Genomic DNA, 27,423 nt, shown 5'->3' on the forward strand with positions numbered 1-27,423 from the left:
ATCTTGTCTTTTTCATTTTGTTTATGGTTTCCTTTGCTGTGAAGAAACTTTTAAGTTTAATTACATCTCATTTGCCTACTTTTGTTTTTATTTTCATTACTCTAGGAGATAAATCCAAAAAAAAAAATACTGCTGCAATTTATGTTGAAGAGTATTCTATGTTTTCCTCCAGGAGTTTTATAGTACCTGGTCTTACATTTAGGTCTTCAGTCCATTTTGAGTTTATTGTTGTATATGGTGTTAAAAAATGTTCTAATTTCACTCTTTTACATGTAGCTGTCCAGTTTTCCAAGCAACATTTACTGAGGAAACTGTCGTTTCTCCATTGCATATTCTTGCCTCTTTTGTTGTAGATTAATTGACTATTATTAGTGTGTTAATTCTGGGCTTTCTATCCTGTTCCATTCATCTATATGTCTTTGTGTCAGTACCATACTGTTTTGATTACTGTAGCTTTGCAGTATATTCCGAAGTCAGGGAACGTGTTTCCTCCAATTCCATTCTTTTTTCTCAAAACTGTTTTGAAAATTTGGGGTCTTTCCTGTTTCCATACAAATTAAATTTTTTTTTTGTTCCAGTTCTGTAAAAAATACCACTGGTAATTTGATAAGGATTGAACTGAATCTTGGATAGTATGGTCATTTTAACAATATTGATTCTTCCAATCCAAGGTGTATCTTTCCATCTGTTTGTGTCATCTTCAGTTTTTTTCATCAGCATCTTATAGTTTTCATAGTACAGGTCTTTTGCCTTGGATAGGTTTATGCCTAGGTGTTTCATTCTTTTTGATGTGATGGTAAATGGGATTGTTTTCTTAATTTCTCTTTCATTGTTAGTGTATAGAAATGAAATTATTTTGTATATTAATTTTGCATCCAGCAACTTTACCGAATTCATTGATGAGCCCTAGTAGTTTTCTGGTAGTGTTTTTAGGATCTTCTATGTAGAGTATCATGTCATCTGCAAACAGTGACAGTTTTACTTCCTTTCCAATTTGGATTCCTTTTAGTTCTTTTTCTTTTCTGACTTCTGTGGCTAGGACTTCCAAAACTGTGTTGAATAAAAGTGGCAAGACAGGGTATCCCTGTCTTGTTTCTGATCTCGGAGGAAATGCTTTCAGCTTTTCACTCTTGAGTATGATGTTAGCTGTGGATTTGTCATATTTAGCCTTTATTATGTTGAGGTATGTTTCCTCTATGCCCACTTTCTGAATAGTTTTTTTTTATCATAAATAGATGTTGAATTTTATCAAAATCTTTTTCTGTATTTATTGAGATGATCATTTTTTTTCTTCAATTTGTTAATGTGGTGTATCACATTGGTTGATTTACAGATATTGAAAAATCCTTGCATCCGTGGAATAAATGCCACTTTATCATGGTATATGATTCTTTTAATGTATCATTGGAGTTGTTTTGCTAATATTTTGTTGAGGATTTTTACATCTACATTCATTAGTGATATTTGCCTGTAACTTTTTATGTGTGTGGTATCTTTGTCTGGTTTTGGTATCAGGGTGTTGGCCTTGTAGAATGAGTTAGGAAGCATTCTTTCCTCTGAAATATTCTGCAACAGTTTCAGAAGGATAGGCATTAACTCTTCTCTAGATGTTTGGTAGGATTCATTTGTGAAGACATCTGGTGCTGGATTTTTGCTTGTTGTGAGTTTTTAAGTTACTGATTCAATTTCTGGTAATTGGTCTGTTCACATTTTCTATTTCTTTCTGGTTCAGTCTTGGGAGATTGTACCTTTCTGAGAATTTGTCCATTTCTTCTAGGTTGTCCATTTTATTGGTATATAGTTGCTCATAGACATCTCTTATGACCTTTTGTGTTTCTGTGGTGCTGATTGTAACTTCTACTTTTTTCATTTCTGATTTAGGTCCTCTCCCTTTTTTTCTTCATGAGTCTGGCTATAGGTTTGTCTATTTTGTTTGTCATTAAAAAGAACCAGCTTTTAGTTTCATTGATTTTTTTTCTATTTTATTGTAGTCTCTATTTCATTTATTTTTGCTCTAATCTTTGATTTCTTTTGCTGTATTAATTTTTGGTTTTGTTTGTTCTTTTTTCTCTAGTTGTTTAAGGTGTAAGGTTAGGTTGTTAATTTGAAATTTTTCTTATTTCCTGAGGTAAGCTTGTATCACTGTAAACTTCCCTCTCAGAACTGCTTTTGCTGCATCCCATAGGTTTTGGATTATCATGTTTTTTGTTTTCATTTGTCTCTAGATATTTTTATATTTCTTCAGTGATCCATTGTTGTCTAGTAGCATAATGTTTAGCCTCCACATGTTTGGCAAACACTACATCTTTGTGGACCCGATGTATCAGTCAGAGTAGGGGCATAAAAAGTTCAGTTAAATGAAATTTAAGCCTGAGTCCACTTACAATAAGACCACAGTGAGCCTACAACCCCATTCTGTAGTTATTTCTCTAGTTCTTAGATGCAAAGAAGAGTCAGATATACTTGGAAACTGGCACCATATGTACATTGGATACTCTGGTTACTCCTTCATTTATCCATTGGAGGCTATTAAGGTAGAAAGGACCAAGTGAAATCATCTGGAATGTATTTTCTATCAAATATTAAGCTATAAACATTACTGCTTTCCTAGGGAGAAAGCAGAGATTAGTTCTACCATCAAAGATTTGAAGGATGCAGTGTGCTGATTTTTATTAACTCTCTTTTATCTCCTCGTTTAACTTGTGCAGAAGATAAACTGCTCTTGGAGAATGAAGTGTATTTTCACAGATTAATCAGGTGATGTCTCCACTTGCATTTACTGCTCCAACTGCGATCTCTTTTTTGGGGCATGTCCAACATAAACCTTGCAAACTGATATGCAGATATTGACTTGGCATCTTCTTTATTCTCTATATCAATTAATAGGATTACCAAAAGCAGTTTGCTTTCACTTGGAAGAGAGAACATTATATCATTAGGGGCTTTCCTCAGGGATATTTCAATTTTCTGAGCCTCTTATTGAAACTAGTCTCTTTCTATTCAAAATATGATAACCATCGCCTGGAAGAGTGTTAGAAATGCAGAATCTCAGGTCCCACTCCAGAACTACCAAATCAAAATATGTATTTTAACAAGATCCTCAGATGATTTGGAGTACTTAGGAGTTTGTAAAGGACTCATATTGACTAAAAAGAACTTGATCATGTCATCATCTCACAGGGTATCATATTGGTCCACTACATTAATGACAATGCTGAGTCGACATGGAAGGAGAAAGTACTCAAGGTGAATTTACAAAATATATGCATGTTAGAAGATGGTAAATAAACCCCAGGGAAATCAGTGGCCTCCTACCTCAGTGGATTTCTAGGAATCCAGTGATCTAGGAAATACTAGGACATCCTATTTAAAGAGAAAAATAAGTTGATGTATCTTGTACCTTCTCCCACTAACACAGAGTCACAATGACTGGTGAAGATGGTTGCATTTTAGAAGGCAGATAGACAGCATATGAATGTGTTATTCTACCCATTTATTGAGTATTTATATAGGTTACCAGTGGTGCCAGCTGTGACTGCAGTCCAGACCAAGAAGAGATTTCATAGCAGGTCCAGGCTGCAGTGAAGGCCGATTTCCCTTTTCAGCCAAATGACTTACTAGATACAGTCATAATCTAATTATCTGTAATTCATATGGTTTTGATATGGTACCTCAGGCAATCCCAGTAACAGGATCACAGAGTGGAGCTCCAGAATTTTGACAGAAAGACATGCCCTGTTTTGCAGATATATTCTTGTTTTGAAAACACAGTGTTTAGCTTGTTCCTAGGCCATGGTGTAGACTGAACAACTGACCCTAGAACACCAAGTAACCATGCCACTTGAGTTACAGATTATGGATGAGGTGTTGTGTGCTCCACCAAGACATAAATTTAGGGTCATGTGTGACAGTCTTCATCATCAAATGGAAGGGTTACATAGGACTCTAGCAGGTTGTTAAGGATCAAGTAAATTCATGTATGCCTGACTCTCACGGTAACTACTATTTATACAAAACCACTTCTCCCTCAGCACCATAGAAACGTCATGCCACTAATTATAAGAAAGATGAATTTAGGCCTATTTTAAAGGCCTAAAAATTCCACATGGAATGCCATAACAACTCCGAATTGGACCACTGCAGTTTTATAAGGATACTCCAAAAGACATTTGGGAAGGGGATACTCCCAGTAGAACTTTTAGTCATGCATCTAGTTACCTTTACCTGGAAAAATACTTATGCAGAGGTAAAGTTTATGTCAGTTTGTGCATGACACCTAATGGTTCAGCCACATGGTCAAAGGAAGTAAATTCGAGGAGCAAATGACAAGGAAGACTGAGGAAGAACTTGGCTGGAACTGTCTCAGAATGGGCACAGGGTATGAGAATATTTGTATCCATGTGAATTCTTACAAAAAAGGTCTCCCTGAAAAGGTGTCTCTTATTAATCAGGCAGACAAGATGATCTGTTTGGTGGATCTCAGTCAGCTTCTTTCTCTAGTCATGGGTTTATGAACAAATCAGCCTTTGCAGGAAGAATATGTTAAAATTATCCACAGATTTAACAACACAGATAACAGTCACTGTTCAGCACCAAACATACCAACAGTAGAGACAACACTGAGTGCTCATTGTGGCATCATTCCCTGGGAATACAGGTCAACTCCCTGGTGGCAAGCAATCACAATGGAAGACTACATCATGAAGTCTGAATTTTTACTCATTGGAATTGATACTTAACTCTATGTTATTTGCTTATCCTCCCTGAAATCTGCAGTGATTCTACTTACAACATTATATATGGATATACTGGATATTTCTTCACCATGAAGGCATCACATTCAACACTGCTTCTAACAAAGGAACTCATTTTACAACAAAAGAATAGATGCAGAATTACAATATTCATTGGTCTTAGCTATCTTATAACCCCAAAGTGAGTTGCCTGATAGAATAGTGGAACAGCCCACTGAAGTTATGGTGCTAATAGTTACAGGTCTGTGGAAAACCAATATGGTGGCATATACTTTCTGAGCCAGAAATCAATAATGGGGACGTTTTTCCTCTAGCTAGAGCATACAATTTTGGAAATGAAGGGGTAAAATTGACCTCTTTCTCTATTATCTCTTAATAACCTACTCCAAAACTTTTTGCTTCTTTCTTTTGCAACTTTGGAGTCACTGGTTTAAAGATGATAATTCCCAAGGGAGGAATGTTTCCACTGGGGACACACAATGAATGTAATTAACTGGAAGTTGAGGCTGTTACTGGGTACTCTGGAGCTTCTTTTGCTGCTAGCTATGTCATAATGCCTAATGCTTCAGGCAAAGACACATCATGGAACTGAATGGAGATATCAGTTTTGCTTGAGAAATAGGGGTAGTTTCATAAAGTTATACAGTGGGACATGAAGGAGTATATCTGAAAGTACAATATTCTCTTGTGAAATGTAGAAGTTACATGTATAGAGTAAAAGTTATTGGGAGACTATGGCAATGCAATACTGGGAGGACCACTAATGGCTCAGGAAATGAAGGTTTGGGTCAGAATAACTGTGACTCTAACTGAAGTAAATGGAAAATAGAATAAACTATGGAGGAAGAAAAATAAACCAACATGGTCTCAAGACCAGTTTCAGAAATGAGGACTATAATAGATATATATATTTTGTTTCTAGCTTTGTTATACATATATTTTATACATTAATTAAAAATGTATTCTTCTTTTTAAAAGTTACAGAATGTCAAAAGAGGACTCATTGAGAAAAGGAATGAAAACTACTCAAAAAATAGAGAGTGACTTAAAAAACTTTTGTTTTCCATTTTGCGGGACAAGGTGAGTACATCTTTGGTTATTCAAGGTATAGTTATATATGCTAACCATAAGCATGATGGTGTTATTCAAAATTTTAAATATGGGTAGAGATGTGCACAACTGCTAAGTTGATAAAGGGGTGGACTGTCAAACTCTCTGCTGTCAACTAGGCATTACCCCCAATCTCTTCTACATTTGCAAGGAAGATGTCTGGGTCTGCATTTTACATAATCCCTTTCATTATGTGGTTCTAGGATACTATCTGGGATAGAAGTTTTGAAAGTAGGATAGAATTCTTTATTCTAGTAGCAGCTATAGGTAGACAGCTGAGATGATTTGCAACATTCTCCTTTGGCTTCTGGAGATTCTCCTGAAATCAAGATTTATGGGGCTTCCCATGAATTCTACTGAATATTCTGAGAATCATCCTTGAAGTGCTGTAGACAGCTAAAATGTCTAGAAGTAGCTTATGTTGGTTTCCTGAGTCACAAGAATTACACATCAGTGCTGCAAGCAGTTGGGGTCATTGTTCACAGCTTCCCTGTGATTCTTACACTTTGATTTTCCCCAAAGAAATTGTCCTGATTTGTACTCTCCCAGCCATACCTAACACAATTCCTACTATTGTGGAAGCCTCTCTTTCAATTTGAAACCCTTAGAATGATAGTTTTTTAGAGGCAAGAAAGACCCCTAATCAATCTAATGAGATATAAGTACCAACTATATTTTATTTATAGGAAGACTTCTCAGGTTCTTATGTAGAATCTATCATATTTTTTGCAGGTAATTCTAATAATCTTAGTCATAGATCCCCAGGGAACAAAGTGAAGCAGCAAACTGGAAAGAAGGGAGAGTCTATCTGAATTTGGGATCCTGATAGCACTGAAAGATAAAAACCATTAGCAATATAGTTTTACTGACTATTTTACATAATAGTAAATATTAAACTTTTAAAAGTTTAGAAGCCTGAGATCATTTAGGATACAACAGTTCATATAATAAAACCCCCCAAAGTATTGTGATATTATACCCTAGTATAAAATACAGTAATTGTAATAATAACCTATAAAATCAAGAAAAATATATACCATGTTGAGAATATTTAAGAAACCAGAGAGATGTGTAATCCATTTATGGGATTTTTTTTCCACCAAACATATTTAAAATAGAATAAATACACATTTTTCTTAATCTGTCTCTTAGTTGTTGGTATTACCCAGTGTTCTGCCTGATCTCAACTTTCTTTCTTCTCAGTACACTGTCCCAGTGTTTTCTTATCAATTATCCTGAGTAGACAGTTGATCTAAGCTACCTAGGTTTATAAACATTTTCCTCTTGGATTTAGGAAACGAGTCCCTGATTAATGAATGATGACAGCTAACACTTACATAATGCTTAGTAGGTACCAGGGACTGCTTTAAGTGCCTTGCATATATTAAATAAACTAATTTTCAAAACAAACTTGTAAGACTATATATTTCTATATAAATGTGTTTATTTTTATATATTTGTATTTATTTGATTTTATATAGTAATATTTTATATTACAATTATTTCTATTTTACAGAGAAGGAGACTGAGCCAAAATCACTGCCAGTTGTCAACCATCATCTAAACTCAACTGTAGTCACAGTGCCCTTTCCCTCAGGCAGCTGCTAACTTATCCCTCTTATGCTTGGATCCAGTGACTCTTACATCTTGACACCAACTCCTAGAAGAAGCAAATGTTGGACAATCGGGACATAGTCTTTAGTAACTGTGCTATACCTCAACTCTTTCCATTTTCTAATTCTTATCTCTTTGCCACTCTGTAGACACACTCATCAGGCATCTCTGAGACCCTCTTGATGGATTTCTATCCATTACTACACTTCCTGGCTGTTTCCCCAACCCTCAATGTAACCACCTAGATCCCTGATTCCTGATTTCTTTGATGTATTGGATTTATCATTAAATCCCCCAATACTAACACAGAGTCTGGCACATACTCTGTTCTCTGTAAATGTTTGCTGAACAGAGTCTTGGAATCTGATTCACAGTTACCTACAAACTCCTAATTATAATTTCTATTCTCTGCTTCCAAGACCCCTGACATATGGTACTACAAATTGCCAGCTGAAACCAAAAGTTATATATACAGGCAGTTCAGTTCAGGACTTGAGGACCAGAAGTGAAGGAACTAGCTAATAAATCCCAGCCTGAAGAGAATATTGAACAGAAAAGCTGGTGTTTTCCTGTGAGTCAAGCTGGTGATGAGGGAGGATGGAAAAGAGGAATAAATGATGAAAGTAAGGAGTTGGAAGAAAGGGCATCAGATTTATGGTATAAATCTGAATCAAATTTGAATAGCCTAAATTTGGCCCATTTTGATCTTTTCAAAGCTATAGTAGCCAGTCTCCAAGATGGCCCACAATGATTCTCATCTCATGCTATTATACCTTTGTGAAGTCCAATTCCACGTTATACCAGGGCTGGTCTGTATGACCAACAGAATTAGGCAGATCTGATGATAGATGACCTAAGACTAGGTCATGAAGGGAACTGTGGCTTCTGCCTTGCTCTCTGTTTCAGACCATGTCTCTAGGGAAAGCCAGCCACCATACTGTAAGGATGCTCAGGTGGCCAATGGAGAGGCCCATATGGAGAATGGAGGCCTCCAGCCAACAGTCAGGTGAATGAGTAAGCCCCAATCAAGCCCTGAGGTGACTACAGTCCCAAATGACAGCTTGACTGCAACCTGTGAGAGACCTTGATCCAGAACTATCCAGCCAAACCAGCTCTGGATTTGTGACCTTTGGAAACTGTGTGAGATAAATGTTCGTTGTTTTAAGCTGCTAAATTCTGGAGTAATTTGTTTCATAATTATAGACACCTAATACAAAAGCCTAAATTACACGTTGCAAATTGAGGGTTGTGGGGTCATTTCTGGCCTGCTGACATGGTTTTGTTTTGTGGAGGAGGGACGGACAATGATTTTTAAAATTCAATTCTCAACGTTTACACTTGGGAGTTTTTTTGTTTTTTGTTTTTGTTTTTGTTTTTTTTAATTCTCAGTTTGTTACTTTCTTTAAAAAATAAAAAGATCTTGGACACCAATGCCACCAGGGGTCCCTCTGTGAGCACTGATATGATTGGCTGGTGTGAAGCAGCCTTCTTTTCCTTCCTGGCTGCTTTAAGATCAGCTGCCATCATGAATGACACAGTAACTATCTGGACTAGGAAGTTCATGACTGGCTACTTCAGCGGAACAAATGATCATTGATGTCCTTCACCTTGGGAAGGCAACAGTACCCAAGATAGAAATTCAGGAAAAACTAGCCAAAATGTACAAGACCATGCCAGATGTCATCTTTGTATTCAGATTCAGAACTCATTTTGGTGGTGTCAAGACAAACGGCTTTGGCATGATTCATGATTCCTTGGATTACGTGAAGAAAAATGAACCCAAACATAGGCTTACAAGACATGGCCTATACGAGAAGAAAAGGACCTGAAGGAAACAGCAAAAGGAACAGAAGAACAGGAAGAAGAAAGTCGGGAGGACTGCAAAGGCCAATGTTGGCGCTAGCAAAAAGAAGTGAGCTGGAGATTGGACAACAGAAGGAGTAAAGATTCTGCAGTGACTGTGTCAGTGGTGATTGTACAGATTTTTCACAAGAGGATTAATAAACTAAAAACTTAAAAAAATAAAAAGATCTTGTAACATAGCCTGCCCTCATCTGTTGACTTAGATTTGATCTGTTCCATTTATTTCAATGTGAGTAGGCACTCGACTTTGCTACCTGTGGCTCAGGCTTCAATCTATCAGGAAATGATTTTATTCATCTTACAATGCCCATGTTTTAGCAGGAACTGTCTTTTTATATACTAGGTTTTTTGTTGTTATTGTTGTGGTCATTATTGTTGTTTTCAAAGATTCCACTAGATGAAAGAGTTTTGCTGCTAAAACAAAACAAAGAGACTACCATGATTCCCAAATCTGACTGTTACGCAGAAACATCTGGGAAACTCTAAAATATAAAGATATTCAATCATGGATTATTGCAAACATTGTTACTTTATGATATGTATTTATATTTCAAAATAGGGGTGAAATTCTCATTCCCCCTTCTGGAGATGGGGCAGGACTATCTAGGCATCCATGTCGAATGGCATTTAGTCCAGGGAGCAGATCAAGTTGTACTTCCTCAAAGAGTGATTCATAGTGGGATGATCCACCAGAGCAGGTCTGAACCAGGTCTTTTGTTTGTGGGGAGGGCGTGGAAAAGAGCATTAAACTGGGAAGACCAAAGAGCAGTACCAAGTCAAGGGAGGCAGCAGCGGATCAAGAATAAGAAATGAAGCCAAGAGGACAAAAGACTGAAAGCAAGGGGTCAGGACAAAGCAGGAGGCTCTATGATAATTACCACAAAAAGCTTTGGTGTTTCTTTTATTTTTTTTCTTAATCTGTGGATACATAAGACATGATAATAAAGTGGCAATAAATCTTTAGGAACTCTGTCAAATAAAGGACAGCTTTCAAAATTTATCATAAACACTATCCACATGATATGATTGATTTCTGGCCATCCAGCTCTTCTAGGTAGAGAAAATCCCACTGATTACTTTCAATTATTTTGTTCCTTCTTTTGAAATGGCCTAGTACTTCAATGCATTAGGGAAGGGGTGAGAAGACTTAGTTTTACGAGAAATGGAAAAATACTGAGACCAGGTGATAGAAAGGTTTCTTCTGGCATCAACCTGATAGATTTAAATGAGAGACAATACTTTAGCATTTGTGCATATCTAGTTGAAAGGAATTATATTCACATGCAGATCATATATTTGGCTCATTTTATAAACACATGTTTTATGCCATGCATTCAAGAAATGTGAAATCATGCCAAGTTTTATATAGCCCACATCATTTTACACATTTGGGAAGGTTAATAGCAAAGATTCCAGGCAACTGATTTAGGTGCTTTTTTAAATTTGGAGATTCTACAGCTGATTATAGATTTAGAGGAAGCTGGAAAGCCTCAACAAATTTCTTCTTTTCTTTAGTTACCAGAGAAGGATAGAGAAAAAAATTTCTAAGCAGGAAAGAGTGGTTTTGCTAGTTTCCACTATTCCTTTTTACCACTATCTTCCTTCAGGCAAAAGTCAGCCTGTATTTTCAAGTGTCTTGGTATAAACATGCCTGTATTAAAACATTCTCCTTGTTTATAATTTTATGATTTATCTATGTATCTTTATTTTTGGCTACCATGACTTTTTACAGCTTTCTAATTTATATAGCCATTTGTTTAGGCTGTCAAAACATTTTTAATTTTAATTACTGTGTATCATGCCTGAGGGTGTAAAACTGTCAGATAAATCTGAGACTCTGCATAAACATGTGGAGAACTGCATGTGTTATCACTCAACAATTGCTAGTGGGCAGTAAGTAAATGCCTTTCTAGGGGGTTGGCTGGTTGGCTTCTTTTTCTCCTCCATGGAGGGCACAAGATGATGTCAGACTGGGTACTGGATGCTTTGTCACACACCACATGTTGATGACCCTGGCACAAAAAGGGCAAGAGTGTGTGATGGACAAGTCACAGCCTGGGCAGCCTGCAGATGGCTGATGGGAGAGCACTTAATATGTAAGCCTGTCAGATTGGGCAACTGGATAGTCAATCTGGCACTCAGTTATTTTTTCAATAATAATTAGGGAAGAGGAGTCAGATTTCTCAAAAAGTAGGATAGTATATTTGGTTGATAAAATGTGATCAGGGATTGGGCTTTTTCTTTTTCATAAAGTCTCAGCAGCATAGATATATGTATGTATATACATATCCATCCATCATCCAGCCATCCACCTATCTATTATAAATCTAAAATTCTTGCATTTGAGGTCAGGAGATGTGAACTTGAACTTTACTGATGTCACTTACCCACTATGGTAATCTTGAACAAATTTAACTGTAGGCTTACATTGCAGTCAGCTGGAAGGCTTTTAGAGGTAATCTAGACCTTTAACCAATACAACATTAAATCTACGATGAGAAATAGATATGGACTCTGTGTGTATTTGCCCTATGGAAACGTACTATAATTACAGTTTGGCTATGATTTTTCATGTCAATGCCCAGGGAAGGCTGCCTCCACCCTCTGCTACTTTCTATAGCCTCAGCCCTTGATTTCAAGAACCAGAGAGAAGATAGGGCAGGGAAAATGAGAATATTCTCTTCCACAATCTGTTTTTTTCTGATCTTTTCCACCTTTTATCTTTGACATGCCCAAAGTACATTAATAAGGCAATATGCCTCACAAAGCATGTCAACTAATTAAATTGTTACTATTTGTGGCACTGAGTTTTCCAAAGGAGTCTGTGTTTCTAGTCTGTGATCTCAACCAGGTGGAGGCACTTGTAATATGGAGATAAATTGATTATTGGTGTGGAATCTTTCAGAAAAGAAGCCATAGTAGAAAATAAAGAATCTTATACTTTAAAGTGTTAAAGCTTGGTAACTTACAGACTATGTATTGACTACAAAAGTCACGTGAATTCAAAAAAATTCCCCTCATGTACATTTAGCTCTTTGATGGAAATGTGCTTACTTTAACTAAAGAAAGATTTTTTGAAAATATATTAGCATCTTTGATATAATAAAGCACTGCTGAACTAGCCCATCAGGACTCAGCTCTTCTTCCTTGAAAAACTGATGCCTTTCCCCTCTTAATTTTCCAGTATAAAACATTTCTCTTTTCCACCCTGAGATTTAAGAGTTCTTTGTTGGAGTGATTTGCTTCCTTAAGAAAATGTCATTCCCTTGAGGTTTATTAAGGGTATCTGGTAATAAACACTATGTGTTAAACACTGAGCAAAGGGGGTAGTTCTAAGGGGGAGTAAAACAGATACTAAACACGAAGTTAGAAATGGGCTATATTTCAGATAGGATGATTGTTGACAGTCATTCATCTCTAGTAATTACATAGACTGGAGTGTAGATTATGTATCATTTAAACAAAGGTTTTTTTTTCTTTCCTCAATAACAAGCACATACTAAGAGCTAAATATGACTCTGAGTTAATAAATAGATGAATGCAGAATCAGTATTTTTCTTTATTTCTCTGTCTTTTGACTGTTAATTTTGAAATTTATATCAAGAAATAAACTTAAGAAAAATGTAACACTCATAATGCTATTGTTATTCAATTATAATTTGCCTTAATTATGAAGAGACAAAAATGAAAATGAAATAAATATGCTTGTTATTTGATTATTTGCATCAGCACAGAAGATAAAAGAACTACATATCCATGTTTACAGCAGCACTACTAGTAATAGCCGATGGGTAGAAGCAATCTAAATGTCCATTGATGGATGAATGAATAAACAAAATGTAGTATATTCACACAATGGAATATTATTCAGCCTTAAAAAGGAAGGGAATTCTATTATAAGTTACAATATAGCTATGCCTTGAGAACATTATGCTAAGTGAAATAAATCAGTCACAAAGAAAAGACAAATACTGTATGATTCCAGTTATATGAGGTAGTATCTGCAGTAGTCAAATTCACAGGAACAGAAAATAGGATGGCGGTTGCCAGGAGTGGAGGGAATGGGGGAAAGGGAAGTTGTATAATGGGTATAGAGATTCAGATATGACAAATGAAAAAGTTCTGAAAATCTGTTTCAAAACAAGGAGAATATACTTGAAAATACTGAACTGTACACTTAAAATGATTAAGATGGTAAATTTTATGTCATGTAAGGGGGTTGGGGAAGGTAACTAATACTGAATAAGTGCTGACTGACTGTCTTCCAGGCACTTTTCCTGGATTATGTCACTTAATCCTCTCTACACCATCACTGGGGAGGTAAAGAAACACAAGTTAATTAAACAGTTTTCCAGGCTATAATATTCAGAAGCTGAGGACCTGAAATATGAATTCAAATGTTTTTCTATTTTACTTTAAATAATCTCTTTAGCAAAGTATAGATATAAATGCCACAGATACCAGTAATACTTGAAATAACAACAAAATAATAGTAATGCATTAGTTTTGTGTTATTTTAGTCCATGTGTGGTTTTTTTTTCTGATGGCTTTATACACAACCTATTTAATTGTCAAAACTTAGAAGAATTTTAATTAACTATGGGTTTTATTAACCCCATTTCACAGATGAGGGTTTCAAAGTTGAATTAAGCAAACTGCTCAAGGTCAAGCAGTCAGTAAGAGGCAGAAATTTGAATCCAGGTAGTCTGACCCTAGAGCCCATGTGCTCAAGTTACTTGACAAGGAGTATCTGGGGGAGTGGCTAAGATGGCAGAGTAGGAAGACCCTGAGCTTATCTTCTCCCACAGATATACCAAAATTACAATGATTTACACAGCAACCCTTGATGAGAAAAGCCAGAAAGCTAGTAGAAAAGATCTTCTTCAACTAAAGATATCAAGAAGGAGCCACACTGAAATGGGTAGGAGGGGCAGAGATACCGTAAAGTCAAGACCCATATCCCAGTTGGGCGATCCACAAATGGGAGGATAATTACAATTGCAGAGGTTCTCCCCAAGGAGGAGTAGCTGGAGCCCTACACTGGATTCCCCAGCCCAGGAGTCCTGTACCAGGAAGATGAGCTCCCAGAATGTTTGGCTTTGAAAGCCAGTGGGGCTTACTTTCAGGAGACAGAGGGTTGTGGGAAATACTCTGCTCTCACATGCTCTGAGACCCAGGGTAGAAGCAGTAATTTGAAAGGAACGTAGGTCAGATCCATCTGCTAATCTTGGAGAGCCTCCCAGAGAGGCAGGAAGCAACTGGAGCTCACCTGGGGGACACAGGTACTGGCAGCAGCCATTTTTCAGAGCTTGTTCTACCATGAGGACACTAGTGCTGGCAACTGCCATTTTGGAATCCTCCCTCTAGCTTATCAGCCCCAGGACCTGGACCACCCACCAGCCTCTTTGCACCAGTACTGGGACACCCCATGCCAAGCAACTAGCCTGGCAGACATAGCCCCATCCAACAGCATGTTGGCTGCTTAAGATCCCCTAAACCCAAAGCCACCCTAGGAACCAGCCCTATCTACTAGAGGGCACAGGACCTGGCCCTGAATACCAGTGCTCTGGCACTAGCTCTGGGACCCATATGGCCCTACAGCCCAAGGCACTGGGCCCTAGCTCTGCCCACTAGTGGGCCGACACATCAACTCTGGGATCCTCAGGACCTTACAGCCAGAGACTCCAGAATCTGGATCTACCCACCAGAGAGTTGGCATTAGTCCCAGAACCCAGCCTCACTCTTGGTCCTGCTCACCAGGAGGGAAGACACAAGCTCCAGGACCACCACAGCCCTGCAGCCTGATGTGTCAGGACCCAGCCTACCCACCAGCAGGCCAGCACTAGCTCTGGGAAATGTGGGCCCTGGCCTGCCTGCTAGTAGGCCAATACTAGGTCTAGGACAATTTGGTCCCTCATCCAGCCATGCTAGGATGCAATCTCATTGCCAGCATGCCAACACTAGTTTCGGGACACCCCAGATTCCACAACCAGAGTGTCAGGAACTGACCCTGCTAACTAGTGGGCTGACATCATCCCAGGGACTTCCAGGGCTCTGCAACCAGAGACCCCTGGATCTGGCTCTGCCCAACAGTGAGCCAGCTATAGCCCTGGGAAGCCCCAGGCCCTGGCACTGCCTAACAGTTGGCTGATACTAGCTCTGAGACACTTTGGACCCCTCATCCAACTATCCTGGAATCCAGCCTCATGCACCAGTGTGTCAGTATCAGCTTTGGGGCATCCTGGACCCTGCAGCCAATCATTTCAAGAATCCCTATCAGCAGATCTGGGATCCTAGCCCCACAACTATCCACCCCAGAACCCATCTCTGCCCATCAGTGGCCCAGTACTAACCCTGGGACTCTGTAGCCAGCTACCTCATGACCAAGCCCCACTCACCAGTGGCTGGAAGCCTCTCCACAAGGTAGGACCTGACAACCAAATGAAGCAGGAGCCAGTCACGCTTACTACACTACTCACGGTAATCAGCCCACCACAACTGAAGGACCCATGCAGCCCACAGAGGAGGACTTTACTAGAGTATACAACTTGGCTAGCCATAAGAGGTGCAATGCTGGAACAGATAAAACATCTCCTACAAAAGGCCACTTCTCTAAGGTTCGGAAACATTACCAACCTATTAAATATTTAAAAATAAAAACAGCAAATTTGGCAAAATGAGGCAGCAGAGGAATATGTTCAAATGAAGGGAAAAGATAAAATCCCAAAAGAACGAAGTGAAGATAGGCAATCTACTCAGTAAATATGTCAAGATAATGGTAATAAAGACATTAACAGAACTCAGAAGACTGGATAAAGAGAGTGAGAAGTAAGAAGTCTTTAACAAAGAGAAAATTTAAAGAAGAACCAAACAGAGATGAAGAACACAATAAATGAGATGAAAACTACATTAGAAGGAATCAACAGTAGATGAGATGATACAGAGGAACAGATCAGTAAGCTGGAATACAGAGTAGTGGAAATTACTGATGCTGAACAGAAAAAAGAAAAAAGAATGAAAAAAAATGAGGACAGTTTAAGAGACCTCTACGATAACATCAAACATACTAGTATTCTTATTACAGGGGTCCCAGAGAGAAAGGAGCTGAGAGCATATTTGAAGATATAATAGCTGAAAAATTCTTTAACCTGGGAAAGGAAAGAGACATCTAAGTCCAGGAAGCACAGAGAGTACCAAACAGGACCAATCCAAAGAGGATTACACTAAGACCCACTGTAAGTAAAATGGCAAAAATTAAAGATTAAGAGAGAATATTAAAAGCAGCAAGGGAAAGAAACAAGTTACATACAAGGGAACTCTCATAGGGCTATCAGCTCACTTTTCAGCATAAACTTTGCAGGTCAGAAGGGAGTGCTGTGATATTTAAACTATGAAAGGAAAAAATATACAACCAAGAATACTTTACCTGGCAAAGCCTTCATTCAGATTTGATGGAGAGATCAAAAGTATTACAGACAAGAAAAAGCTAGAAGAGTTCAGCACCACCAAAATAGCTTTATAAGAAATGTTAAATGGACTTCTCTAAGTGAAAAAGAAAAGGTCACAACTAGAAACATGAGAAGAAAAAAGCTCATCAGTAAAGGCAAATACACAGTAAAGATAGTAAACTAACCACGTGTAAAGCTAGTAGGAAGGTTAAAAGACAAAAATAGTAAAATAATCTATATCAGCAATAAATAGTTAAGGGGTACACAGAACAAAAAGATGTAAAGTATGATGCCAAAAAATGTAAACATGTGGGGAGTAAAAATATAGGGCTGTTAAAATGCTTCTAAACTTAAGACATCAGCAACTTGAATTAATCACTATATATATAGGTTGCTATATATAAACCTCACAGTAATCACAAACCAAAAATCTGTAATAGATACACACAGAGAAAAGAGAAAGGAATCCAAATACAACACTAGAGACAGTCATCAAACCACAAGGGAAGACAACAAAAGAAGGAACTAAAAAAAAAAAAACAAAACCAAACCTATAAAACCATTAACAAAATGGCAATAGGTACATACCTATCAGTAATTACTTTAAACATAAATGTCATAAATACTTCAATCAAAAGACATAGAGTGGTTAAATGGAAACAAAAACAAGACCCCTACATATGCTGCCTTTGAAAGATTAACTTTAGATCTAAAGACACACACAGAATGAAAGTGAGAGGATGGAAAAAAGGTACTCCACTAAAATGGAAATCAAAAGAAAGCCAGAGTAGCAATACTTATATTAGACAAAAATAGACTTTAAAGTAAAGACTTTTATAAGAGACAAAGAAGGATACTACATAATGACCAAGGGATCAATCCAAGAAGAAGATACAACAATTGTAAATATATATGCACCCAACACAGGAGCACATAAATATATAAAACAATTATTAAGACACAAAGGAAGAAATTGACAGTAATACAATAATAGTAGGGGACTCTGACTCCCGACTTACATCAACAGACATCTACAGAAAGAAAATCAGTAAGAAAGCACTGGCCTTAAAAAACACATTAGACAAAATGGACTTAAAAGATATCTAGAGAACATTCCATCCAAAAGTGGCTGAAGACACATTCTTTTCAAGTGTACATGGAACATTCCCCATGATAGATCATACACTAGGCCACAAACCTAGTCTCAGTAAATTTAAGAAAGTTGAAATCACATCAAGCATCTTCTCTGGCCACAACATTATGAGACAAGAAACCAACTATAAGAAAAAAAACTGCAAAACCCACAAACACATGGAGGCTAAACAATATGCTACTAAACAAATAATATATCACTGAATAAATTAAGAATAAATTTAAAAATACCTGTAGACACAACTTTCTAAAACCTATGGGATATAGCAAAAGGAGTTTTAAGAGGTAAGGTTATACAAAGTATACAAGCCTACTTAAGGAAATGAGAAGAATCTCAACAATATCAACTTACACCTAAAGTAAACAGAAAAAGAAGGACAAACAAAGCACAAAGTTAGTAGAAAGAAAGAAATCATAAAAATTAGAGCAGACACAAATGAAATAGAGACTAAAACAAAATAGAAAAGATCAAGGAAACTAAGAGCTGATTCTTTGAACAGATAAAAAAAAATTGATAAACAGTCAGACTCATCGAGAGAGAGAGAGAGAAGACCCAGATCAATAAAATCAAAAATGAAAAAGAAGTTACAACTGACACCACAGAAATACAAAGGATCATATGATCTTACTATGAACAACTACACAGCATAAAATGGACAAATTAGAAGAAATGGGCAAATTCCTAGAAATGGACAATCTCCCAAGACTGAACCAGGAAGAAAGAGAAAATACGAACAGACCAATTACCAGTACTAAAACTGAATCAGTAATTTAAAAAAACTCCCAACAAAAGAAGTCCAGGACCAGAAGTCTTCACAGATAAATTTTACCAAACAGTTAAAGAAGAGTTAACATTTATTCTTCTCAAACTACTTCAAAAAATTATAGAGGAAGGAATGCTTCCTAATTCATTCTATGAGGCCAGCAACAGTCTGATACCAAAACCAGACAAAGATATCACATGCGCACACAAAAATTACAAGTCAATATCACTGATGAACATAGACACAAAAATCTTCAACAAAATATTAGCAAATCGAATTGAACAATACATTAAAAGGATTATACACCATGATCAAGTGGAATTTATCCTAGGGAAGCAAGGGTGGTTCAACATCTTCAAATCAATGTGATACACCACATTAACAAATTAAAGAATAAAAACTGTATGATCATCTTAATAGGTGCAGAAAAAGCTTTTGACAAAATTTGATATTCATTTATGATAAAACTTCACTAGAAAGTAGGTACAGAGGGACCATACCTCAACATAACAAAGGCCATGTATGATAAGTCCATAGCTAACAATATACTCAACAGTGAAAAGTTGAAAGCATTTCTTCTAACATCAGGAACAAGATAAGGATGCCAACTCTCATCACTTTTATTCAACAAAGTATGGAAGTCCTAGCCACAGCAATCAGACAATAAAAAGACATAAAAAGGAATCCAAATTGGAAAGGAAGACTAAAACTGTCATTGTTTGTAGATTACATGATACTACACACAGAAAATCCTAAAGATGCCACCAAAACTACTAGAGCTCAGCAATAAATTCAGGAAAGTTGCAGGATACAAATACAGAAATCTGTTGCATTTCTATACATTAAGAACAAATTATCAGAAATAAAATTAAGAAAACAATCTTATTTACAACTGCATAAAAAGAATAAAATACCTGGGAATAAATCTAACTAAAGAGGTAAAAGACTTGTATTTGGAAAACTGTAATACACTGATGAATGGAATTGAAGACAATACAAGTAGAAAGATACACCATGTTCATGAATTGGAGGAATGGATATTTTTAAAATGCCCATACTGCCAAAGGCAATCTACAGATACAATACCTATCAAAATACGAGTCGCATTTTTTGTACAACTAGAACAAATAATTCTAGTATTTATATGGAAATACAAAAGACCCCAAATAGCCAAGGCAATTTTAAGAAAGAACAAAGCTGAAGGTATCACACTTTCTGATTTTAAACTGTATCACAAAGCTAGATTCATCAGAACAGTACAGTACTCTCACAAAAATAGACATTTATCAATGAAACCAAATAGAGAGCCCAGAAATGAACCAACACTATATGGCCAATCAATCTATGAAAAAAAAGGCAAGAATATACAATGAGGAAAGAAAAGCCTCTTCAATAAATGGTGTTGGGAAAACTGGATGGCTACATGCAAAAGAATCAAACTACTCACTGAGATCATGAACAAAAATAAATTCAAAATGGATTAAAGACTTAAATGTAAGACTTGAAACCATAAAACTTTTAGAAGAAAACAGACAGTAAGCTCTTTGACTTTGGCCTCAGTAATTTTTTTTTGGGGGGGGTGTCTTCTTAGGCCAGGAAAGAAAAGCAAAAATAAACAAGTTAGATTATATCAAACTAAAAAGCTTTTGCACAGCAAAGGAAACTATAAACAAAATGCAAAGGCTGCCTACTGAATAGCAGACAGTATTTGCAAATGATATATCTAATCAGTGGTTAATATCCAAAATATATAAAGAGCTTATACAACTCAACATAAACAAACAAACAAAAAACCCCCAAACAACCCAATTAACAAATAGGCAGAAGATCTGAAGAGACATTCTTTCAAAGACACAGAGAGGGCCAACAGGCACATGAAAAGATGCTCAACATTATTAATCATCAGAGAAATGCAATTCAAAACCACAATGATATATCATTCACATTTGTCAGAATGGCTAATATCAAAATGACAAGAAATAATAAGTGTTGCCAAGGATGTGAAGAGAACCCACTTGCACTGTTGATGAGAATGTAAAAGGGTGTTGCCACAATGGAAAACAGTATAAAGATTCCTCAAAAAATTAAAAAGTTTTGATTTGCATTTCTCTGATAGTTAGTGATACTGAGCATTTTTTCATGTGCATATTGATCATTTGTATGTCTTCCTTGGGGAGTTGCTTGTTTAGGTCTTCTGCCCATTTTTGGATTGCGTTGTTTATTTTTTTTCTTACTAAGTCATATGAACTGCTTATATATTTTGGAGATAAAGCCTTTGTCGGTTTCATTTGCAAAATTTTTTTCCCATTCCATAGGTTGTCTTTTTGTTTTACTTATGGTTTCCTTTGCTGTGCAGAAGTTTGTAAGTTTCATTAGGGCCCATTTCTTTATTCTTGCTTTTATTTCTATTGCTTGAGTAGACTGTTCTAGGAGAACATTTTTAAGATGTATGTCAGATAATGTTTTGCCTATATTTTCCTCTAGGAGGTTTATTGTATCTTGTCTTATGTTTAAGTCTTTGATCCATTTTGAGTTCATTTTTGTGTATGGTGTAAGGGAGTGTTCTAGCTTCATTGAGGTATCAGCTCACACCAGTCAGAATGAGCATCATTCAAAAACCGACAAATGCTGGAGAGGCTGTGGAGAAAAGGAAACCCTCCTTCACTGCTGGTGGGAATGTAGTTTGGTGCAGCCACTGTGGAAAACAGTATGGAGATTCCTCAAAAGACTAGGAATAGACTTACCATATGACCCAGGAATCCCGCTCCTGGGCTTATATCCAGAAGGAACCCTACTTCAGGATGACACCTGCACCCCAATGTTCATAGCAGCACTATTTACAATAGCCAAGACATGGAAACAGCCTAAATGTCCATCAATGGATGACTGGATAAAGAAGATGTGGTATATTTATACAATGGAATATTATTCAGCCATAAAAACTGACAACATAATGTCATTTGAAGCAACATGGATGCTCTGGAGAATGTCATTCTAAGTGAAGTAAGCCAGAAAGAGAAAGAAAAATACCATATGAGATCGCTCATATGTGGAATCTAAAAGAAAAACAAACAAACAAAGCATAAATACAAAACAGAAATAGACTCACAGACACAGAATACAAACTTGTGGTTGCCAAGGGGGCAGGGGATGGGAAGAGATAGACTGGGATTTCAAAATCGTAGAATAGATAAACAAGACTATACTGTACGGCACAGGGAAATATATACAAGATCTTATGGCAGCTCACAGAGAAAAAATGTGACAATGAATATATATATGTTCATGTATAACTGAAAAATTGTGTTCTACATTGAAATTTGATACAACATTGTAAAATGATTATAAATCAATAAAAAAAGTTAAAAAAATTAAAAATAGAACTACCATATAATTCAGAAATTTTATGCCTGGGTGTTTATTCAAAGAAAACAAAACACTAATTTGAAAAGATATATGGACCCTATGTTCATTGCAGCATTATTTACAATAGCCAAGATATGAAAGCAACCTAAGGTGCCCACTAATAAATGAATGGATAAAGAAAATGTGGTATGTATATATTAATGTAATATTACTCAACCATAAAAAAGAATGAAATCTTGCTATTTAGAACAATATGGATGGACCTAGAGGGTACTGTGCTAAGTGAAATAAGTCAGACAGAGAAAGACAAATACTGTATGACTTCATTTATATGTGGAATCTAAAAAACAAAACAAATGAACAAACATAACATAATAAAGACAAAGTAATAGTAATAGAGAATAAACAGGTGTTGCCAGAGTGGTGGGGGATGGAGGGAGGAGAGAAGTAGGTGAGGGATATTATAAGGTACAAGCTTTCAGGTGCAAAATAAAAGAGTCATGGGTATGAAATATATGGTGTGGGGGATATAGCCAATAACTATACAATATTTTTGTATAGTGATATATCATAACTAGACTTACTGTGATGATCATTTTTAAATGTATAGAAATACAAAATCACTGTGTTGTGTAACAGGAACTAACACAGTGTTGTAGGTCAATTATACTTAAAAAACAAACTTATAGAAAAAGAGGTCAGGTTTGTGGCGACTAGAAGAGAAGCATGGCAGGAGGGAGAATTGGATAAAGTCAGTTAAAAGGTACACACTTTCAGATATAAGATAAATAAGCTGTAGGTATGTAATGCACAACAAGATAAATATACATAACACTGCTGTATGTTATACATGAAATTTAAGAGTAAATCTTAAGGGTTTTTATCATAAGAAATTTTTTCTACTTAATTTTGTATTTATATGAGATGGATGTTCACTAAATTTATCGTGATGGTCATTTCATGATGTATATAAGTCAAATCATTATACTGTACACCTTAAACTTTTACAGTGCTGTGTGTCAATTACATCTCAATAAACCAAGAATGATAACAAAAAAAAACTGAGTGTTTAGTTATAGTGTTTCTTACCATTTCAAGCCCCCTTTCCCATATATTATCCAACATGAAAAATCAAGTTGAATTATGAGTTTGGCCAACAGCCATCATTATTCTTTTTTTATGGAAGGTAATACAAAAGATCTGTCAGGGAAGTTAGGAATTTTGTTCAGGGACACACGATTAAATGACAAAAGGAAAATCTGATTCCAGGTTTCCTGACTTCTGTCTCCAAGCCTGTCCTCCCCGACTACCTAGGTGAGGTCTATCCCAGAAGTTGCCTAGACCACCTTGGTGTCAGAGGGACTTGAGGACCCCAGTACTTTGACACTGGTTTCTCTGAGCTCTGTGTGATTGCCAGTGGCCATAGTTTGGGTGGCATTTGCAGATGAGGAATTCTGATGACTCAGCCTTGGGGCATACCACAGGGACAGACTTGCCTGGGGGCTCTCCTGGACTGGTGAGGGAGGTGTAGGCAAGTCTGTGCCCTGCTCTTTCCTGACATGCCCTCAGAGAACAGAATTTTTATTGGACACTTGGTGACAGGCACAGAATGTGAGCAAAAGGGACCTCAGTTAACATCTCATGAGATGGACAGCACATATTATACAGCTAGTAACTTACCACTGATTTAATGCCCTATAAGACTGGTGTTTCTGAAAAAGGAGGACAAGGCAGCAGCAGAAACTACTTTTTGTCCTAAGACTTCTTTTATTGCAGATATTTGCAGCTGGCAATCTCTGATTTTCTTCCTCCATGAGTGCATAAGAATAATCCACATAATCATGTTTCTGTCATAATTACCTTTCTATTACTTAATTAAAAGACTTGATGCTGATGACAGAGAAAGCTGGCAGTTTGTTAAAATCTGAACAGAGGGAGAGCTGGGCTGTACTTGAAGCAGTCAAGGCCTCCTTATTGTTGAAGTCTCTCAAATGAAGAAGGCCATAAACTTAGGTAACTTACTTCCCCCTCTCTCCAAATAATTTTAATATGCTAGAAAGTATCTGGCCCATAGTTCTGAAGTTGCCTTTGGGTTCTCTCTGCACCTTTTATCTACCACTGCATAACCAAACACCCCAAAACTGAATCTCTGAAAATAGCAACCATTTACCATTTTCATACATCTATGGATGGGGTGGTGGATTCTGTGGATCTGGGTGGGGCTTGTTCATGCATCTTGCTAGGTTGACTTGTTGGGTCGGCAGGGGTCTGGCAAGTCCAGGATGGGCAGGGCTAGACAGGCTCTGCTCTGTCCTACATGGTCTCTCATCCTCCTGAAGGCTGCTGCCTGGGCTTGTACTCATTGTGATTGCAGGGTTCTAAGAGAGGAAGTAAAATGGGTTGTTGCTTTTTCAAGCCTCTGCTTATGTCAAGCCTGCCAGCATCCTACTGGCCAAGTCAAAACACGTGATTGAGCCAAATGTCAGCCACGTGTGGCCTCTCGACTCCAAAGAAATAACAGAGCCTAGATACAGGAAGTGCATCGGGGGGGGGGCTATCATTTCAATCAATCTTCCATACTTGCCAAAACACAAAGATGATTCCCTGCAACGTAACGGTATTAGCTTTCTCAAGAAGTGGAGACACTGCTTTCTCTCCTTCTATCCTAGTGCTTGCTTGGGGTGGTGGCCTTGGACATAGAAGATGCTAAATGTCCTTGAAATGAATGGATGGAAGTGAGGGTATCACTAGCAAGCGTCCTAGTCTCTCCCACATCTCTTTCAGGTGCAAGTAATAAGCATCTGCCCAAACTGGCTTCAGCAAAAGGGAAAGTAGCTTATTTTACTGAACTTAAGGGCAGGAAATACAAATGATTTTTTGAGAAATCAGGACAAAGAAGTGGAATTTATAAGGGACTGCGTATACTCCATGAGTCAGAGGCTACTCTTACTCTAATGAGCTACAGTGGGGTGATGGCCCCAGTGTCACATTGTAAAAAACTTGGCTGCTTGGACTTGTGGATGGAACAGTGTCCACTGCAGGTGGCATGAGGGAGAGGTTTCTTGAAGAATTCAGCGTGTGGGAGATGGCCCCAAGATTTTTGTCCCCTGGTCAATCAAACACTAGTCTAGATAATGCTGTGAAGGGTTTTTTGCAGATGGCATTAAAGTCCTAAATGAGTTAACCTTAAGATATGAAGATTTTGTGGGTGGGCCTGGCCTGAGTAGTATTTCCTCTGGCTGGTAGCAGAAAGGAATCCAGAGATTCAAAGCATAGGAAGTTTCAACATGTTGTCCCTGGCTTTGAAGTCGGAGGAGCGATTTGCCAATGAATGCTTATGGTCTCTAGAAGCTGAGAGAAGCCCCTGGGTAACAAGCAGCAAGGAAATGGAGACCTTAGTTCTACAACTGCAAGAACCAAATTCTGCCAATATCACAAATGAGTTTGGAGCATATCCCTTCCCAGAGCCTCCAGATGAGAGACCAGCTGGCCAACACCTTGATTTTGGCCTTATGACACTCTAAACAGAGAAACCAGCTGAGTCATGCTAGACTACCAACATACAGAAATTGTGAGATAATAAATAGTTGTTGTTATAAGCTGCTAAAATTTTGATAATTAGAAATAATAGAAAACTAAGACACAAGATGATTATCATTTCCATGTATCTCCTTAAACATGTTAATACCCTTGGAGAAATGATATAAATGGAATTATCACTCATATTTTGGTCAAAATTTGTTGGTCTGAAGGATTTCATGATCTGAGGGAGCAAAACTGTTCAGAGGGAAAAGAACGTAATTTGACAAGGGTAAGTGGTGAGAGAGAAGTTAGATTTTGAACTGAGTGTAAGTAGGCTAGTTTCTTTGGATTACAATCTTGCATGCTAGGCCTTCAAGGAGACAGCGTATAAGTCCCTAGGAACCTGTGGGGCACGTGTAGCTAGCTAGCTAGCTAGATAGATAGATAGATAGAAAGGGAGAGAGAGGGAGAGAGAAATTATACAGACAGCAAGACAGAGAGAGGTAGAGAGATAGAGAAGAGAAAGAGACGGAGAGGGAAGGGATTAGTAAAAAGTTGCTGAAAATAAATGAAAAAACCTTTAACAAACCTCTCTGTTTGCATATTCCATCTCCTTGTCAATTAAATTAATATCACCAGCACTCAAACTTGCTCTAGCAACTTTGATCTCAAAGGAAATTCCCTCTCTTTAACTAGCATGTCCCTCTAGATACTACCTTGTTTTTCTCTTTTTCTTTTCCTCAACTTGTCTCCATAATATTCTCAAGTCTTCACCTATTCATCCTTCAACCCATCTCCTCAATCACTCCAATGAAACTGTTCTCAGATCATCAATGCTCTCTGTTTTGCTATGTTCAAGGGACTCTGCTCTAACTTCTTCCGAATGGATCTTTCATTATGATTAAACTCACATGACCACATTCCCTGTTCTGGAATATTCTCTTCTTTTGGTTCCTATGACAACACCCTCTCCTGGTTTTTCTGTTACTTTTCAGGCCACTCTATTTCAGCATCCATTGCAGGATTCTCTTCCTAGAGCTGATTTTTCAAATGCCAGCATTTCCTAGGGCTCCATTTTGGTTCCCTACCTTTTCATTTTTTTGTGTTTTTTGGGGTTTTTTTTTTACCCTTTTTTTAAAGACTAATTTTTAGAGTAGTTTTTGTTTCTTGTTTTTGTTTTCTCTTTTTATAGAGGTATAGTCAGTTTACAATGTTGTGTCAATTTCTGGTGTATAGCACAATGTTTCAGTTATACCTGAATATGCATATATTCACTTTCATATTATTTTTTGCCATAAGCTACTGCAAGATATTGAATATATTTCCCTGTGCTATACAGTATAAACTTGTATCTATTTTATAAGTCAGTATCTGCAAATCTCGAACTCCCAGTTAATCCCTTCCCACCACCCTCCCCCACTGGCAACCACAAGTTTTGTATTCTATGTCTGGAAACCTGTTTCTGTTTTGTATATAAGTTCATTTGTCTTTTTTTTTTAGCTTCCATATATGAGTGATATCATATGGTATTTTTCTTTCTCTTTCTGGCTTACTTCACTTAGAATGACATTCTCCGGGGACATCCATGTTGCTGCAAATGGCATTATTTTATCATTTTTATGACTAGTATTCCATTGTATAAATATATCACCTCTTCTTTATCCAGTCATCTGTCAATGGACATTTACATTGTTTTCATGTCTTGGCTATTGTATATAGTGCTGCTATGAACATTGGGGTGGAGGTGTCTTTTTGAATTAAGGTTCCCTCTGGATTGTAAGCCCAGAGTAGGATTGCTGGGTCATATGGAAAGTCTAATTTTAGTCTTTG

The 27,423-nt window shown here is 37.2% G+C and overlaps 2 long non-coding RNA genes and 1 pseudogene across 2 annotated transcripts in view; 2 read left to right on the forward strand and 1 right to left on the reverse strand.

Annotated features, from left to right (window-relative positions):
• The first annotated feature begins 4,861 nt into the window (after positions 1 to 4,861).
• Positions 4,862 to 9,454, forward strand: LOC140696040 (small ribosomal subunit protein eS24 pseudogene; annotated as a pseudogene).
• Positions 9,455 to 23,815: 14,361 nt separating this feature from the next.
• On the reverse strand, positions 23,816 to 26,461 carry LOC140696041 (uncharacterized). Its single transcript, XR_012071982.1, has 2 exons — positions 26,310 to 26,461; positions 23,816 to 24,449 (listed from the first exon to the last, which is right to left on the reverse strand). It is a non-coding gene; the product is annotated as an uncharacterized lncRNA (long non-coding RNA).
• LOC140696042 (uncharacterized) overlaps positions 23,974 to 27,423 on the forward strand; it is a 37,921-nt gene continuing 34,471 nt past the window's right edge. The window contains exon 1 of the long non-coding RNA XR_012071983.1: positions 23,974 to 24,084. This is a non-coding gene — a long non-coding RNA (uncharacterized lncRNA). The remainder of the gene's footprint in view (positions 24,085 to 27,423) is intronic.

This window comes from Vicugna pacos, chromosome 4 (assembly GCF_048564905.1).
Source record: "Vicugna pacos chromosome 4, VicPac4, whole genome shotgun sequence".
Classification (NCBI taxonomy): Eukaryota; Metazoa; Chordata; class Mammalia; order Artiodactyla; family Camelidae; genus Vicugna; species Vicugna pacos.